Source organism: Podarcis pityusensis, assembly GCF_964106645.2.
Source record: "Podarcis pityusensis genome assembly, chromosome: 6".
Lineage (NCBI taxonomy): Eukaryota > Metazoa > Chordata > Lepidosauria > Squamata > Lacertidae > Podarcis > Podarcis pityusensis.
Genome location: NC_138030.1, coordinates 26,819,435 through 26,837,117, shown reverse-complemented (window position 1 = coordinate 26,837,117; position 17,683 = coordinate 26,819,435). Strand labels below are relative to the sequence as shown.

At 47.2% G+C, this 17,683-nt stretch overlaps 1 protein-coding gene across 1 annotated transcript in view; it reads right to left on the bottom strand.

Annotated features, from left to right (window-relative positions):
• Positions 1–17,683, bottom strand: part of LOC308478990 (uncharacterized protein) — a 377,493-nt gene that overhangs the window by 143,932 nt on the left and 215,878 nt on the right. The gene's annotated exons all lie outside the window — the stretch shown is intronic.

Here is a 17,683-nt window from a genome sequence, read left to right as displayed (position 1 = left end):
GTATAGAAGTTCGAAAATGGTTAATGAAGATGATTTAAATAAAATATTAATAAGGGATTAATTTGGGCATAAAGAACTTGCTGGGCTAAATTTTGAATGGGGATGCAAGAAGGGGAGGCGGGGGAAGTCTGGGAAAGTGGTTAGGAAAATAAGATTTTGAAATTATATGTGTTTTTTGTGTGTAATGTTGATGTTTATGATGTTCTTTTGTGTGTGTTTGTCTTAAAAAGTGAGAAAATCCTAATAAAAATTTTTATAAAAAAAAAAAAAAAAAAAAAAACAGGGGGATACTGTATATAGTTTTCACTCAGGTCTGTAGATAGTTTTCACTCAGGTCCGCGGCAGTTATTTTAGGCGGGAACTCTGGGCTGTTGTGGTTACAATGTTGACAGCCGGCTGCCTATAAATACAGGCCGGCTGAGCTGTTCGCAGTCAGTTCTATTCCAGCTTACCATAATAAAGAGCTACTTGAAGAAATCGCTGTGCCGGCTGCTATGTCAACCCACGACTTAACACTGGCGACGAAGGTGGGATAGATGGACATCAGAGCACAGCCAGATGCGGCCAGCCTCTGAACTGAGCTGAATCACTGAGCTGAATCACAGAGCGAAATCACTGAGCGAAATCACTGGGCAGAACCAATTCAGAGCTGACTGTTCTGGCTAGAGCACTGTGTTCCATCCATCGCCCTTCACGCCGGCATCGGAATCATGGCTTCACTTGTGCCTCTACCGCCGTTTGCGCCAGCCTCTGAATCATGGGACTCCTACCTCGCTCGGTTCGACTGCTACCTCCAAGCCAACGAGCTGACAGCAGTATCAAAGGATCGGAAGCGGGGCCTATTCCTCAGCCTCTGTGGGCCTGAGGTGTTTGAGACGGCCCGAGCGTTGGTTGCGCCTGAAGCAGTCCAGGCAACACCATGGGACACGATCCAAGAGAAGCTCCGCAACCACTACGCACCAAAGCCGTCCAAGATTGCTGCCCGCCATGCGTTCTACCACCGGAACCAGGCAGAGGGGGAGTCAATCAACAACTACACCACCGCCCTGCGACAGGCTGCAATGCACTGTGAGTTCCGAGACTTAGACGATGCCCTGATGGATCGAATCGTCTGCGGGGTCCGGGACATCCATCTGCAACAGCGCCTCCTAGCCAAGCCAGACCTCACGCTACAGAAAGCCATTGAGGAGGCTGTGGCCTCAGAAGCTGCTGAACGCTCCGCCCAGGAGATCCGCAAGTCCAGCAGCCCGCGTCTTGCTAGGGAGCCAGTTCCGGTGCATCATGAAGAGGCCAGCAGTGAGGAGGCATCCGCCAGTGAAGACGAGGACGTGCACCAGACAAAGCGGGAGCGCAGGAAGTTCCAACAGAAGTCCAAGGGCCAACCGGAATGTGCTGGCTGCGGAGGCAACCATTCCCGTGCCAAGTGTCGATTCAGAGACGCCATCTGTAGGAAGTGTTCCAGAAGGGGCCACATCGCTAAGGTCTGCCGATCGGCTCCGTCTGACACCCCCCCTTCATCGACTCGCAAGTCCAAGTCTTCACTCCAGTCTGCCAAGGAAAGTTGTTTCGCTCTCACCAACTGCCGCTGCCCGTCTGGAACCACGATTGGCCAAACCGACTCGCCTACGCGACGCAAGCTGAACGTCACGGTGCTCATTGAAGGAGCTCCATGTGACATGGAGATCGACACCGGGTCTGCCCTGTCCATCGTGTCATGGAGCACCATCAAAAGACTGGTACCCAGAGTGTCCAAAAGGCAACTCGACTCTCACCGCGTACACCTGAGAGACTACCAGGGAAACGACATTCCCGTGGTAGGCGTTGGCCGGTTCCGGATCGCCTTCAAGGATTTTTCGGGCCTGCTCCGGTTGGTGGTGGTCGAAGGTCAGCGGCCAAGCCTCCTAGGGCTAGACTGGTTTGATGCCCTCGGCCTGGAAGTCACCGGCATCAACTGCATCTCTAACGCAGAGACTGAGGGTCTGGTCAAAGACTTTGCCGAGGTTTTTGACGGCACCTTGGGCCAATATACAGGTACGCCCATCTCCTTTAGCCTTGATCCACAAGTCGCCCCCATCAAGCTAAAGCCACGCCGGGTTCCCTTTGCTCTCAAGGCTAAGGTGGACGAACAACTGGACAAACTGATCGCCCAAGGAGTTTTGGAGCCGGTTGACCACGCAAAGTGGGAAACCCCCATCGTCACGCCTGTCAAGCCAGATGGGTCGGTGAGAATCTGCACTGACTACAAGTGCACGATCAACAAGGCACTTCAGCAGCACGCTTATCCGGTTCCTGTTGTCCAACACCTGCTGCATTCCCTGGGTGAGGGTAAGGTCTTCGCTAAGCTGGACCTTGCCCAAGCCTATCAACAACTGCCAGTCGATGATGCCACTGCTGAAGCCCAGACGATCGTCACCCACCGGGGGGCATTCCGTTGCCGCCGGTTGCAGTTCGGGGTGAGTGTGGCTCCTGGCATCTTCCAAAGCCTTATGGAGCGTCTCCTGCAAGGGCTTCCGGGCGTGGTACCATATTTTGATGACGTCTTGGTGTCTGCAGACTCACACCAGCAGCTGTTCGAGCGCCTCCGTGCCGTGCTGACCAGGTTCCAGGAGGCCGGGCTCAAGGTAAAGAGGGAGAAGTGCCAGATCGCCGTTCCACAGGTAGAGTTCCTGGGCTATCTTATCGATGCCTCCGGTCTTCATCCAACCACATCCAAGATCCGCGCTATCCAGCAGGCCCCCACCCCAAAGAACAAAACGGAGTTACAGGCATTCCTGGGGCTGCTGAACTTTTATAACATGTTCCTGCCCCACAAAGCCACAGTGTCTGAGCCTCTTCACCGACTCCTTAGCACTAAGACGCCTTGGGCCTGGGGTCATCGGGAGACGGCGGCCTTCAACGCGGTCAAGGCTCTCCTTTCTTCAGACAGTGTGCTGGTACAGTACAGTGAATCCAGGCCGCTGGTCCTTGCCTGCGACGCCTCACCTTTTGGCATCGGTGCTGTCCTTAGTCACCGTTTTCCAGATGGAAGAGAAGCACCGCTCGCCTACTTTTCCAGGACACTATCTCCGACGGAACGGAATTACAGCCAGCTCGACAAGGAGGCATTGGCACTTGTGGCTGGAGTGAAGAGGTTCCATGAATACCTCTATGGCAGGACTTTTGACCTCATCACTGACCACAAGCCACTCCTGGGCCTCCTCGCCGGTGATCGTCCAACTCCACCGGTCCTCTCACCACGCATGCTGCGATGGACTGTTTTCCTGGCTGCCTACCACTACCGGCTCATCCATCGCCCGGGGAAATCGATGGGCCATGCCGACGCCCTCAGCCGTTGCCCTCTTCCAGCATTTGTGGAAGACCCGGCTCCAGCTTCATCGCTCCTTCTGATTGAGGATCTTCCGGCAGCGCCTGTATCGGCTGCCACTGTGGCCTCCGCATCTGCCCAGGATCGCACCATCAGCCGGGTGCTCAACTGGGTGTGGAGGGGGTGGCCACAAGGGCCTTTTGCATCGGAGTTCCAGCCCTTCGCAACCAGACAACATGAACTCTCAGCTCATCGCGGCTGCCTGCTGTGGGGAGACCGCGTCGTGATTCCCCAGGGACTCCGTCAGCGCGTCCTGGAGGCTCTGCACGTTGGCCACCCGGGAATTGTCAAAATGAAGGCGTTGGCTCGGTGTTACGTCTGGTGGCCTAATATGGACGATGCCATCACTGCCTGGGTGTCCGCCTGTCAAGCGTGCCAGGAGTCGAGGCCTGCACCACCGGCAGCTAAGGGACACACCTGGGAGACGCCAAAGACACCCTGGTCGAGGGTGCACATCGATCTGGCTGGCCCCTTTCACGGCCGGACCTTTATGGTAGTGGTGGACGCCTATTCCAAATGGCTGGAGGTCGCCCTGATGCCCTCCACCACTACCGAAGCTGTCATCCGGGTGCTGCGAGGCCTGTTTGCAACGCATGGGTGTCCTGATGTTCTTGTCTCTGACAACGGACCGCAGTTCACGTCAGGCACGTTTGAGCGGTATCTTTTGGGACTGGGCATCCGCCATGCCCTAACGGCACCCTTTCATCCATCCAGCAACGGGCAAGCGGAAAGAATGGTGCGCTCGACAAAAGAGGCACTGGCGCGCCTGGACCGGGGAGACTGGCATGAGCGGGTCGCCGAATACTTGTTCGTGCAACACATCACCCCTCATGCGGCCACAGGGAGGAGTCCTGCTGAACTGCTTATGGGCCGCCGCCTCAGGTCACCGCTCGACCGGCTACACCCAGACTTTGCCGTGGCTGAACCCCCAGGCTGTGCCAACGCACCATGGTCATTTGTCCCAGGAGACCAGGTCTTTGCCCGGAACTATGTGGGGGACATCCCTTGGGTGCCAGCCACAGTAGTGGGAGTCACTGGACCTCGCTCGTACCAGGTGGCACTCGAAGACGGACGCTTGTGGCGACGGCACATAGACCAGCTTAGGCGCAGGGTTGGGGACTTGGACACTACCGAGGTGCCCCCAACTGCGCTTGCAGCTCCAGAAGAGACACGTACAGATGGCGAGGCCCCACCTACACCTCCCTCGCGAACTGCCAGCGTGGAGCCGAACCGAGCCGTTTCAGAACAGGCTCAGACCACTCCACTTGCGGAGGCTCCACCCACAGCAGCGGATCCAGGGGAGTTGGTTCCAACGCCACCTAGGGTCGCACCACAGCCTCAGCGAGAACTGTGTGGCCCTCCGGACTTGGCTACCAGTCCCCGGCGGTCTGGCAGAGTTTCCAAGCGCCCAACTTATTTAAAGGACTATGTTGTTGGACAGGTATCACTGTTGGTCTAAGTATGGGAAATGTAACCGATATGCTTTTGTGCTTAATTGAACCATTACGCGTAGTGCTGTATATAAGGAAACCATTACGATTGTAACTAACGCCTTATCTCGGTGGGGAGGGGTGTTATGTAGTGTAGTTTCACCCTGGGCCAACAGGGGGATACTGTATATAGTTTTCACTCAGGTCTGTAGATAGTTTTCACTCAGGTCCGCGGCAGTTATTTTAGGCGGGAACTCTGGGCTGTTGTGGTTACAATGTTGACAGCCGGCTGCCTATAAATACAGGCCGGCTGAGCTGTTCGCAGTCAGTTCTATTCCAGCTTACCATAATAAAGAGCTACTTGAAGAAATCGCTGTGCCGGCTGCTATGTCAACCCACGACTTAACAAGAAGCATGCACATGTAGTTCCTGCATGGAATCATATAATTTTAGAGCTGCAGGGAACCCTGAGGATCATCTGGTTCAACCTCCTGCAATGCAGGAATATGCAGCTGTCCCATGCTCTAACCAACTGAACTATCCAGGCTGACCATGCATGCAATAAAATACCCATGGATACAATAGACATGTGTGCTGCTTGCATTTTCCTACACATAATTACTGCCTTTAATATATTGTATAGCATGCAAAGTGGTCCTTAGATGGACCATTGAAAAACGAAAAACTCAGCAGACCCTTTTGCCACAAATTCAACCAGAAGCAAAGTGCCTGAATTTTGACCATACAGAGTAGCATGTTTTCTTTCCATATTTTCCGTATCCATTCTGTATTTTTATTTCCATGTGCCACCAATATCACCCAGCTACTCACTACATCTGTTAGTGATGGTACTGGTGCTTTTGCTTCCAGGCCATCCTTATTTTTTCCATAATCAATCTGTTGCATCCATATGAAGGACAAAGTTGGAAGGTTGTTGTTTGTTCCCAAGACTGCTTTGGTAAGATCTGCCCAGACTAACACAACCGCTTGAATTGAAGAGTAGAGCACTCTACTATCGTATTTTTCAAGGATGATTGCATTTCATGATTCTGGCATGCCTGAAAAGGAAATGCTGGAGGCTCCTGTTTGAAAGTTGATGCTGAGTTCCAGTATCACTAGAGTTGGATTTCTATTTAAAAGATCAGCATCCACTTTCTCCACAGCATGCATTGTTATATAAATGTCTAGTATGTCTATCTCTTGCACAGCCTTTTTCATAACCAACATGTTTCAGTCATATAACCTTTCCTTGTAGGAGAACATATTCTACTCAGTTCACATGGAACACTGGCTTTTCAGCAGCACCAGTTCCCTCCACAAGGCACCCACTGCTTGCTGGGGATGTTAGGTGGTGGTGGGCAAGCTATCTTTCCATGGAAGATTGGCTATCTCTTTTCCTAGTCCTCCTCTAAGTTGCTAGGACTTTAACTAAGTGGCCTGATTTGGATGTAACAGTAAACTATGATTAGCACTAGGTGTATGGGCTTATTTACCAGTACTCCTCTGTCCTGCTCCGGTGCAGCTGTGAAGAGTAGATAGATCAGAAGCTTTCAGTTCAGTTTTCAGTTAACATTACATCTGAATCCCAATCTTAACTTTGGTTTATTCAAACAAATCAACTTCATAAACTGTGGTTTGATGTGAGCTTGCTTCAGCAAACTGTAGGTAAGCCTAATCACAGTTTGTCTGGGTTTTGGCCCAACACTAAAGTGTGGTTAGATAAAAATGGCAGCAAAAGGTTTCTGATCTCTTCACTGCCATGTGAAGAAGGAGCAAGAAGGGGGACAGAGAAGCCTGTGGCTCAGTCACATATTACTAAACCATTGTTTAGCATTCTCTGAATGCTAACAATGTATCCCTCCCTCATTGTCTTTCCTTATTCTTTCTTCTTTGCTTTTCTCTCATACACCTATTTGCTCAGATTGTAAAGCTGAGAGAAGGGCGAGGGGGGTTTCTCATTATTAATCTTATATGCACTATACAGCATGTTGTTTAAAGGCACTGAAAGAATTATAAGCAATATTTCTGCCATTGCTGATCTATTCATTGAATAATGTGTTGGGAATAGGTGGAAATAGGGACTGCATTAGTGGACAACATGATTTTTCAGATTTCTTCCAACACTGCAGTTCCATATTTCTTTATCACTATACACTACTTTTGTATACATTTGTTCTGAATTATTCTCCAGAGCCTCTACCAGTTAGGCTTCTTTTCACACACCACTTCTTCACAATCCCTCTAGCCTTGTAAATGCAATAGGCATCCTGCTGAATTAACCTTGAATCCATTTCCCTGAGCAATGAAAATAGTATATCTGCTACAGTGAGCACACTGTATCACACATTAGTTTGTTTATTTGCTCTGAATCTTATGGGTCCTGCCTTTTAAAATTATTTGGGTCTTCATATTCCCCCCTGATGAAATGCATTAGTTGCCATGGAGACCGTTATTAGTGACATACACCAAGGCACAAATAAGTCCATTTGCAGATTGCACCTTTCTCTTAGTTAATTCATCGCATAACATGCAATCTATTAAATGGAATCAAAACCTCTAGTACCAAATAATTGTGTAGTGAAAATAATATAGTTTCTACCCAAAGCATAATGTCTGCTCTAATCCATCTCCCAGTTAAGAGGGAGGAGGGATCAATTTCTGTTCAGAAATTAGTCAAGAATGGGTGTCAGAGACTCTGATGTGAAGTTTGACCCTTTCATCAGCATGATCAAATGTAAGCAAGGAACAAGTGTTTACTTTATTTAAAAGAAATGAATGTACTGTTGTATTCTCCAGTTTAGGATAAAGACCAGGGGTGGCCAACATGGTGTTCTTCAGGTGTTGAATTCCAACTCCCATCAGCCCAGCTAGCATGTCCAGTGGTCAAGGATGATGGGAGTTGTAGCCCAATCACCTCTGGAGAGTCACTGGCTCCCCATCCCTGGTGAAGACAGCCATGAAATATAAGTGTGTGAGAAGGGTCTAAATATGCTGGGGGGGGGGGGGAGAAAAGCCACAAGTACGGGAGTGAGGTCAGAAGTGTGGAATATTCCAAGCTTCAAGTGTGGTGCCATAAGTTCCCTAAGTACCAAACAGTTTGGAGCTGCTGTTCCAATTTTCAACAATGCATCAGAGCAATGCTACATCAGGGCATTGTGGAAAGTGTCGATTGTGAACTACTTCCAGATCCAACCATTTGGCCGAACAGGGCCTGGGACCTGGTGGGGCCAGGCGCCCTGAGAGCTCCAACTGCTGCCCAATGATTGTGTGTGCTGGGCTGATTCAACAGCTGGCATAAGTCACATTCACACCATACATTAAAAGCAATATGATGCCACTTCTAATTTTGAGTGCTGTAGTTTGTTCAGGATGCTGAGAGTTGTTAGGAGACCACTGTTCCCTTCACAGATGTGCAATTCCCTGAGAAGAGGGATTGATTGTTAAGATGCTCAGAGAATTGTAGCTCTGGGAAGGAGCTAGTGTGGTGTAGTGGTTAAGAGTGGTAGACTTGTAATCTGGTGAACCGGGTTCGTGTCCCCACTCCTCCACATGCAGCTGCTGGGTGACCTTGGGGTAGTCACACTTCTTTGAAGTCTCTCAGCCCCACTCACCTCACAGAGTGTTTGTTGTAGGAGAGGAAGGGAAAGGAGAATGTTAGCCATTTTGAGACTCCTTCGGGTAGTGATAAAGCGGGATATCAAATCCAAACTCTTCTTCTTCTTCTCCTAACAACTGTCAGCACCCTACAGCTCCCATAATTTCTTAGGGCGGTGGTTTTCAACCAGTGTGCTGTGGCACCCTGGGGTGCTTTGAATGATGGTCACGGGTGCCGCAGGCAACACTGGCCTCTGTCCCTCTTTTCTTCCCTCCCTCCTTTGATGCCCTCTCATGTTTCTGCCTCCCTAAAGCTTGCGTGGCTGTTTGTTGCAGCAGCCCTGGCTACAAGCTCCCCAGGCGAATAGTGCCTCTGGGGCTGGCCAGGAGAAAGGAGAGGAGGGGAGGCTGAGGGAACACTCCACAAGGGAGGGTGTTCGAAAAGGGGTGAGGGGCTGCTGGCTCTGCAGGCAAAGGGTGACATAACTGGACTTCTGAGGCTTGGAGCATGTTTCCCCACAGGGATGCCACAGAAAAAAATGTAGTTCGTCAAGGGAGTCGTGGACTCAAAAAGGTTGGAAACCACTGCCTTGGGGGAAGCCATGAATGCTTAAAGCAGTATCATGGTGCTTTAAATGTATGGCATCTGAAAGTATTTGCATCTGAAAGGCAAGGGGTGATATTGGATTCATACCACAGATGAGGAGCCAGCTGTTGAGAACATCAAGTCTATCTTCATTTTGCTCCTGCTGTTTCAGGAATGTGGGAATTGACATGATTTTTCTCAAACAAAGAACAGCTCTGTTTGTCCCTTTCAGATCACACCTGCTGCAACACTAATGCATTTATACACATGTACACACCCTTCTCGAGGGAGAGGGAGATAGAGATGGCCACATATATACATCTGAAGATGTAACAAGAGGGACTAAAATTTAAAAATTTAAAATTAACATCCCACCCATGCCTCCTTTTTCAGGACATATTATGGAAAATGACACTAGTGAAATAATCCCCAACTGACAACACTATGTCCAGGCACTTGCTAAATCCAAAATGTCAGCTGTTTTCAGGTGATCATGCACAACGGTATAGTTGTAAATAATCACCTACACTCAGATCCAGTCCATGCCACGACCAGCATCAGAAAACCCTCCTAATCATCTTGGATTGAAAAAGCCAAGTCCCCTGGGAAAGGAGCCTATTTCTGGTTCAGTTCCAAACAAGGCTGAATTCTCAAGTGATCCATCAGGCAGGAAGTAAAGGAATTAACATGCAAAGTTGTTCGCGACATCAGGTAGCAATCTGGACTCCTTCTGCATTATAATGTGCTGATAAAACAATGCGGGGAAGAGGGTGGCTGTGGGAGATGGATGTGTCAGGTGGCTGGGCTAAGCCTTTTCTTTTGCTTCTCCGCTGCTTCCCAGCGAGCTGTGCAAATTTATCACACTACCTGAGATAATGAGTGCAACACCTCTATTACTCCTTGTTATGCTTGGAGTTTGGTGGCTACCCGCTAGCAGAATCAATACCAACATCTCTGGGAATTTATGAATGATTGAATAGTCCTTTGTTGTTTGGTGGTATAATGCACAGCACCTTCAAAAAGGGTAACGTACAGTTTATATCCACTGCCTTCTCATCCTTTCCTCTTTTCTGCTACCTGAGGAATTTAATGAGGGCATCACAGATCAAACATTAAGGCAGAGCTTCATAACATTGTCTTAAACACAATAGAAGCAGTTCATAGTTTAATCGATAAGACATGATGATATATCCAATTATGTACTTTTATGTGTATGGTCACTCATCACTGAAAATCCTGAGATTTCCCATTCACTTCTTTTTATATGTTTCTAGACCTTATGGCTTCAGGTATGATTGAAACCATAATGGCAGTCAGAGCCAGTTCCCAGTTTCAGCCATGCCCCACTCCCAAATTACAAATTGCCTGTGGTGTTCCCTTTCTACATCTGTGCTCCCAAGCAAGCTTTTCTGCCCCTGTTGTCAGTGGCTGTGGCAGGCAGCTATGAGACATTCAGCTGTTTATGATCCCCAATGTTAGAGTGCTGGGCTAGGACTAGGGAGACCAAAGTTTGAATTATCACTTAGCCATGAACAACACTGGGTCTTCTTGGGCCAATTACTATCTATTGTAGAAACTAATATTGTGCAGTTTGTAGCAAATGGAAGCATAAGAACTTACTCCTTCTGGAAGATATCATTGTCGAGACCCATAAAAATATTATTCAAACTTTTACTTGCAGAACTTTCTTGAAAACAGAATCAAAATATCAGAAATATTCGTACAATATCTTGTGCTGTCCAGCACAGGCTCAGCATCTTAGAAAATATGAAATAATCCAGACAGACCTATAAGAAAATGTCTCTCTCCTTCAGCATGCATTTTGCCTGAAATTATTTTCCTAGAGAGCTCCATTTACATCTTTACTCCACAGAGTCTTGAGACAGAAGACTCAGCTACCACCCTTTCAAGATGGCAGATTTGCAACTCAGTAGCCTCACTACATGATCAAAGGTTACATTCAGTTTAGAGTACAGTGGTACCTTGGTTCTCAAACGGCTTGGCTGCTGAACAAATCAGCTCTCGAACGCTGCAAACCTGGAAGTAAGTGTTCAGGTTTGTGAATGCTTTTTGGAAGCCAAACGTCCGATGCAGCTTCTGCTTGAGTGCAGGAAGCTCCTGCAGCCAATCGGAAGCCGCGCCTTCATTTTCCGATTTGAACGGTTTCAGGAGTCGAACAGACTCCCGGAACGGATTAAGTTTGAGAACCAAGGTACCACTGTATCAGAAAGCTATCAACAGGGAAACATTAACCCATTTAGGAGCTTACAGTCCCATGTTAAATCTTTTCACCAATACATAGGCATTCCCCATTTCAGTGTCAATTAAACCAATTATACTTAACGCTATCTCTCAGCCTAACCAACCTCACAAGGTCATTGCAAGGTCAAAATGAGGAGAAGGTGAACCAAGTACACTGCTTTGAGCTCACTGGAGGAAAGCAGGAAATCAAATGTAATAAAATAAAATAATAATAATGTAATAAAATAAAATGGCACACAGCTCATACATCCAGCCTACCAAGCACAGGGAGAAGGGGACAAATCCAAGGATGCTGATGCTGGTACTGATGACAATAGGTGCCAAAGGTCCAGAACCAAGGAGGCAAATAGAGGGGAGCCCAAATCTGTTTTCTGTGCTGATTCAAGACATTTAAGTGGGCAAATCAAAGGCACATTTTGAGCCAGCAGCTTTCATAATGTGAATATCACTGAATGAAGTTGCCCGTAAGTCATGGTTTGACAGTTTCCACAGTAATGAAATGAAATGCAAATTAGATTAATAACCACAATGACACCAACTCTATTGAAACCTGGGTTGCAAGATTTAATTAATTTAATCAGTAGATTAATCAACAAAAGCCGTAATTGAAGATTTAAATTAGTTCCCTGATCAATCAGTAGGGCTCAAACAGAAAGATATACTACCTTGCAGGCCACACTATATGTCATTATATTTGATGAAAAGGAAACTTAACATTAGCATTCCTTTCCAATTATGCACTTGTTGTTATATTATCTACAGTGTTTTGTTTATGATTATCTTCCTATGAAGCATTTCAAAAAGTGATTTTAAAAAACTGTTATAAAACAATTGTATATATAACACAATCAACACAATTGCATATATAAAAAACATGGCCTATAGATACCAACTGGGATAAAAAGATCCACTTGGAGGGCTTTCCTTTTCCAACCTGCCTTCTAACATGGGCCAAAAAGATTGAAAAAATTGTGTCTGTCTGATACTGTATCCAAAGCTAGCAGTTCTTTCACATTGCTTTTATTTTTTTAAGCCTAAACATAAGCAGAATAATTTGGGGGAAAGGACTTTTGTAAAATACCCGTCCAGCTCATGCAACACTTTGGATCCATTTAACAAGGCACAAGGTTCTGCATGAAGCAAAAGAACCTGGGAAGTGGAGCACAAAAAGCAATGGATCCTGTGATGAGGATCCTTTCCTTGTTCTGATATAATTACCAGATCAGCCAGCCCTTGATGGTAATTGATTCTAGGAGCATTCTGTATATATAATGTTGTATGGTATGCTTTTGCATTTTGTGCATTGTAAATTGCTTATTCAAATTTTGTTAGCCATCTTGGGAATTCTGCTAAAGAGTGGGATATATGCACAAAAGGTAGGTAGATGATAGATAGATAGATGATAGATAGATAGATAGATAGATAGATAGATAGACAGACAGACAGACTTTGGGTGGAAGGGATTGCAAAAACTATCAACCCTCCAAAAATTCTACAAATCTGTAGGCTTATTTTAAACCATCCCCAGTAGCAAGTATGCAAGTGTTCTTACAGGTGATATTCAGAAACGTACCCTGATAGGTGCTCTGACAAAGTCCAACATCAGTCCCGTGAGTCACATGTGTGTGTGCTTAAAAAAGAAGACTAAGAGGCAACCAACCCATCAAGTTTTGACGCACACTCCAACATGATTAATTGCCTTGTCTTGCCTCAAAGCATCTTCAAGGTTCTCATGATGTGCGAAAAGCTAATGACACACATTTTGCAGGAAAGGGGAAATGGTTTAAATTTATCTATTCAATTGGGCATGGATTCTGGAGGCTTTGGGGTCTAGAAAAGACAGCTAACTGCTAGTTGAACCAGTGGCTTACTGGTCCTTAGGTCAATTCACTCACGAACAGGGTGGTATTGTGTTCCCAGCACAGCTACACCCCAACAATCCTCCCCTGACTTGGCTTAGTTGTAAATACTTCCACACCAGGCCTGGATCTTTGCGTGAACAACAGTCCACGAGGCCTTGAGCTCAAATGCCTACTCTGCATTTTCAGCCTGGGCTTTCCAATTCCTCTTTCCTTCTATATGCTTGTTAGATGGACTCTTGACTGGACTAAGTAGGAGCAGATTCCCCCTAGTGAAGACTCAAGGCCAGCAGGATTAAGGATGCCCCAGCCTTGCCTCCCATTGAAGCCAGATCCTTAGATGCAGCCCAATGTCTTGTTCTTGAGTTCCTCCTATGTCACAAGACCACTATCAGCCTGATCACCCCAGGTATCCCAGAAGTAAAGGTGGTGGTGAGCCCAGAGAGAAGTTTCCATTAGAAGGCATGAAGTTCATAAGCCATTCTGCTCTTGCGGAGAAGGTGTCAATAAACTTGCTTCAGTTTATTGTTGCTGATACATTAAAATAGTTCCATTTATCTAATGGGTGCTGCCTTCAGCTCCCTTTTTTCTTGGGAAGTACAATTGTTGAAAACAACCAACCAAAGTGTTTGTGGAATCATGGCCTCCTCCACTGAAGGTGGGCCAGGAACGGTGAAACTGTAAAGTCTGCTTCAAGAACTAACAGTTTCTGCCTGGATGATGCTGACACCAGCCCCCATGCGATCTTGGCAGTTGTGTCCTCCAAGCACTGGGGTCCCCGATGGAGTGCACATGGGCACCCAGGCACCCTCAGATATCCTCCTTGGTGTCCACCATTGTCCAGTCCCTTTTTTTTAAAAAAAAAGAAGGGCTGTTGGTTTGTGGGAGGGACTACCTGCTATTTTTGTCTGTTTGTTATGGGGTGTATTTTGCTTTTGGGGAGAGGGTTCTAAGCTTTGCCAGTTTTTCTTCTGTGAAATGAGTATTTTATGATGCCTACAATGGGCCTGGAGTCCAGTAAGGTTGGGGTCCTTTCCCTGGCACCTGAGTCTAGCATTAGCCTTCCTTCCTAGCTAAGCAGCTCCCCATCTTCCTTGCAACCCTGGGGCTCCAAATCCATGGACTCTTGCATTGGTGGAAATGAGGCAGGTTGATTATCAATCCCTGGCTTGCAGCAATATCTGCCCCCGTATTGAGCCTCTTGTAATTTTCCTCCAGTATTCTGTTTACCTTACACTGCAGCTTCCACAAACTCAGCTACCTACGACTCCACCCAAACAATGGCTTTTTCTTCCAAGGATTCTATTACAGGGATCCTGCTTCAGATTCTGTAATGGTTCTAGGGGTTGCTCGTGCGTAAGCCGGTGCAAACACCTGGCTGGGTTGCCTGAGTGAACCTTTTCTGTCCGGACAGCCACTCACCCGTGGCTGTCTCAATCGCTGGCAGAATCCGTCAGTGGGCGTTTCTTAAACTTCTTCCAGCAAAGAAGCTCTTTGATGCCTAGTCTCCTCCTACTCTCTCTGCGCGAAAGCCTTCTGCGCAAGGAGGGCATAGGCAGTGGAGGACCCCTACTCTCCCCGCTGGTCCCCGGCAAGGAGTCATGGGACCGCCTCGCCGCTTCCCCCATCTGCCCCCCTTCTCCACTGGTGCCACGCTGATTCTCTTCCCCAGAAGATGGGCTGCCTCTCCCAATCCCGGGACGCTCTCTGGAATCCCTCTGGATTTTGTTCTCTCCCTCCGGCACTGATGGCAGTTCCCTGACAGATTCCATAGCCTGACATGAGAATGATAGCAATATTGTTACTGTATGAGCTCATTTCTCGCCTCCTACAATGAAACCCTAGAAATACAACCAACCAATCTCCAGTAACTCTCGGTGCAAACTGCAGTTCTGCAGATACCAAATTGGACAACGAATGAATGAATGAACATTCTTCCATTTTCAGCTGCATCTTCAGCTGAAAATATGCTCAATTCTGTGGCACCAAGAATTTTTGTAGTACAGTTATACTATTGCATCAGGCTCGTGCTGACAGATACAAGAGACAGAGCTTAAAATGACCATGGCTGTGTGTGTATATATATATATATATATATATATATATATATATATATACACTACAGATATAAGCTGATTGAATAGTAATGCCCTGCTAACAAGTGGCTCTGGTTATAAAATGTGCAGTCACGGCATGTGAGAAAGGACACCGTCCCTGCAGTGCACAACTGTCTGCACTGCCGTTCACTGGGACTGGAGTAAGACATGGCAGGATAGCAGTGCATGAAGAAAGCCCTAGATTGGTGGCAGAAGTGGGCACACACACCTGTGCTCATCACCTCCCACCTGGTGCTTCCCTTGCCCTTATTGCCCTCATGCCCTGCCCTTTATCAGTCCCAGTGAACAACAGTGACACTGCAGCCCAGAGGGCAATGTTGAGTCAGGACCCCACCACATCCTCCAAGTCTGAAAATCTGCTCTCTGAATTCTGGTGGCTTCATAGCTCAAATGCACACATATTTTCCCTTAGAAAAATAGTTTAGTCTCCATTACCTTTATCAGCTTCCTATTTTCAGGCCTGGGTTAAGGGTATGAAGGGCCTGTAAAGGTAAAGGTAAAGGGACTCCTGACCATTAGGTCCAGTAGTGACCGACTCTGGGGTTGCGGCGCTCATCTCGCTTTATTGGCTGAGGGAGCCGGCATACAGCCATTTTGCCTTGAATAATGGTTAGTGAAAATCAATGCATGACTTAACTCCCACTGAGTTGTATTAAGTTAAGTCATACTCACAGGAGTAGACCTATTAAAATTAATGGACGTGGCTAACTTAAGTCCATTAATTTCAATGGGTTTATCTCAAGTAGAAGTTATTAGTTGAATACAACCCATTGATTTAAAAGAAAATTAAGTGCAGCTTAAAGGTAAAGGGTAAAGGGACCCCTGACCATTAGGTCCAGTCGTGGCCGACTCTGGGGTTGCGGCGCTCATCTTGCTTTATTGGTCCGTACAGCTTCCGGGTCATGTGGCTAGCATGACTAAGCCACTTCTGGCGAACCAGAGCAGCGCACGGAAACGCCGTTTACCTTCCCACCAGAGCGGTACCTATTTATCTACTTGCACTCGGACATGCTTTCGAACTGCTAAGTTGGCAGGAGCAGGGACCGAGCAACGGGAGCTCACCCCATTGCAGGGATTTGAACCGCCAACCTTCTGATCGGCAAGTCCTAGGCTCTGTGGATTAACCCACAGCGCCACCCGCGTCCCTGTATGAAGGGCCTAGGTACAATTAATTATAATAAACAGCAATAATAATAATCCTAAAATCACTAAACAAACCATCTAAAAGTTACAAATGTTGAATTGTTGAGGTTAATTAATTGTCAGGCGAAGTTATTAAACTCATTTTAAATAATGTTATATTTTCAAAAAAATCCCATGAGCCCCCAATTTTAAAAACACATATTTTTGCCATTTTGCCACCCCCCACTCCCCAGTGATGACACCTGGGGCAGTTGTACCCACCGCACCCCCCTTCCTACGCCACTGACAATATCTTCAAGCCTAAATCATTCACTACACTGATTTATTCTGTTTCTGTTTTAGCTTGGGTTTTTCTGCTGGCTTTAGCTGTGGCAAAGTCATAAGCACTTAGATTCCCCTTCCTGCCCATCCCAAGGCCTAGAGAGGCTGACCAGCCCAAGGTCATCCAGCGAGTTTTGTGACTAAGCTAGGAAACTGAGAGCCTTAAAAAAAGGGTGGCATCGAGACTTCCGGGGGAGGCGCCTCCAGTAATGGCAGAATTCCTCTGACCGGGAGGAATCTGCTCCGTAGAAATCTGGGTCTGGCCGCCACGGCGAAGGCGGAGACCCGTTAAAATCACAGGCGGGAGAAGCCTGTGAACGTGGGATTCGGCGGGCACCTTTTGCGCCTCCCCCACTCGTGGGGAACCCCGGTTTTTGGGGCTCCGGAGCGATGTGGGGTGAGCGGCACAGTGCATCGAATCGTCTGCTTCTTGCACGGAGCGAAGCCGCATAGCTGTTGCCGGAGAGCGCTGACCTTTTCCTGTGGACAATTTGACTTTAAAGTAATTACCCGTGAGTAGAGCTGAAACGGAAGAATTGGATTTCTAAAAGTTTAATTTGGTATTGTAACGGGGAGGTTCAAAACAGGAAGTCTGCCTTCCCCTTTTGTAAATAGATTGAGGCAATGAAGTTGCAAGCTGGAGTCCTGGAAGGTCTTTTGTAAAAGATCAAATTTCCAACGGTAAAGAACATTAAACCCCCTCTTGGAGGCAGGAGAAGAGAGGGGGAAGTTGCGGATTGAGTATGCCTGCGGGAGAGAGCGAAGAGATTTAAAACACCGCCGCTCTGACCCTGGAAACGGGCTGCTAGTAGGACTGACGTCTTTTGGAATGTTCATTGACAGCACTTAGAACGTTCATTGACAGCTAGCTAAATAAGAGAAATACATTGTTTCTACTGTCTTCGGCTGCTTTAAAAAGGAGTAAAAGTAACTGAAAATTGAAACTAATTTGAAACTAACTTTGGATTGTTTAAAAGAGGATATTATTGACTATTACAAATAGAAAC